The following is a 2,061-nucleotide window of genomic DNA, read 5'->3' on the forward strand; positions in this document are numbered from 1 at the left end:
TCACTTCTTTTATTCTAACAATCTAATAATATATAACTTATATTTTTAAATAATACTGATTAACTATTAACCAAAAATAATATATTCTGCAATCCTATAGTATTCCTGTGTAATATATTCACAACTTGAGATCCAATAATACAATATATATAGGTTGCAACAAAAGGGTGAGAGTTGCCAAGATGGGTGTAATCCTTGATGGAAGTAGGAGGTTGAGCAATGACAAGAAGGAAGCAATGATGAGTTCTTACTTTGGAAACATGCTTTCCATTCCATTTGGTGGCAAACCAATAAATGAGCTAGTGGAGAAGCCGCTAAGTGTGGTAGCCGAGGAGGTTCACGAAATCGTAAAGGCGACGGCAACGGAACAGCACTTCTTACGGCTAGTTGGCTGGGTGGAAGCACTCCGCCAATATATTAGCATTGACCTGAATTTATTGTGAAACCGGTGGAAGTCCATGTTTTGTGGTGTGTTTGGGATAAGGATTTTTCGAATCAAAAGATTGACTTTCTAAGGAGCGTTAGAAATCAGTAAATTTTATAATTTATAGTTATTAATTAGTTATTATTAGTATTTTGATAGTGTAAGATTATATATAATGGTATGAAATTATTCGCTAAAAGACATTTAATCTTTAGCTTCTTTTGTTATTATTCTTTTACAATGATGCTACCTATTTACTATCAATTGCTTATAACAAATTATATTAAGATTAAAATATAGAAACATCATATCATTATATATATTTCAATTGCATTAAAAGAATTATTTCTTAAGATTGTGAATTTGTGATGATAACTACGTTATTTTTAGCTAGAACTAATAAAAAAAATACTATTTATATATAATAAGGATTTTAAATTCTTACTTTATCTATATATCATGCATGTGGTTTCATATTCAATTCAGTAGGCACTCGTAGAAAGCAAACAAACTCCTTTAAATGTGTGTATTCTACAAGTTGTATATGAATAATTTGTAGATTTTTCTTATAAATACTTTTAATAGTATGTTATATTTCTAGCGAATATATATATGCATATATCTTGTATTTGGATTTTGGATTCTATTTGTGTACACTATAATCAAATATTATATCTCATTATAAATTTATGTAGTGAATTTTAATGTATTCTAAAAGGTTGTTACAAATAAAATATGGCTAATACACTTAGATAATAACAAGTGAGGTTTGTACAATGATAAAAATATTATATAAAATATAAAGAGGAATACTAGGGGCAGCAATTTTTGTGATTTGTAGTCATCAAATAGTCATCAAGATGGTTTTAATGGTATGAGATTGGTGTAAGATTTCATCCAATGGTTTACTTTTCTTTGTTGGTTACATACTGACCAGAATTTAACAAAGTTGCTGCCCTTAGACTTTTCCAAATATAAAATATATACATAGACAGAATGTGACTAACACATTTAGATAGAAATAAGTGAGGTCTTAACAATAATTAAAAAAATATAAAATATAAAAAAATACATAGAATGTGGCTAACACACCTAGATAATAACAAGTGAGGTTTGTACAATGATAAAAAAATATAAAATATAAAAAACATACACAGAGAAAATGTGACTAACACACCTAAATAATAACAAGTAAGGTTTGTACGATAATAAAAAAAATATAAAATATATTAAAAACACAAGAAAATATAACACATTTATTATAACATAAAAGGGTAATACTATAGTGCAAAGAGAAATTAGGCGAAGAATAAACATTATTTGTTTTACAATAAAAAAATATTTAAAAAAAAATATCATGTATAATGCACGTTTTTTTTTAAATTTAGTTATAATCTTCACTTTTCTGTTTTTTAATTTTGATATTGGATGTATATTAGTGGTTTTGAACAATGTATAAAAGTTGGTGTGTTTTTTTATATGGAGATAACAAATCTGATGGTCTAATATCTGAAATTCAACTTTTTTTTTTAATTTTTAAAACAAATCCTTCTATTTGTGAACTAACACAAATTTAATCCTTTAGTTTGTGAACTTTAATTTTTTAAATTTTTATAACATAAAACTGATTTTTCAAT

The 2,061-nt window shown here is 26.0% G+C and overlaps 1 pseudogene; it reads left to right on the forward strand.

The window, feature by feature from the left end:
* The window catches only part of LOC107620472, a 27,553-nt pseudogene that overhangs the window by 24,263 nt on the left and 1,229 nt on the right, over window positions 1–2,061 (forward strand).

This window comes from Arachis ipaensis, chromosome B10 (assembly GCF_000816755.2).
Source record: "Arachis ipaensis cultivar K30076 chromosome B10, Araip1.1, whole genome shotgun sequence".
Taxonomy (NCBI): domain Eukaryota; kingdom Viridiplantae; phylum Streptophyta; class Magnoliopsida; order Fabales; family Fabaceae; genus Arachis; species Arachis ipaensis.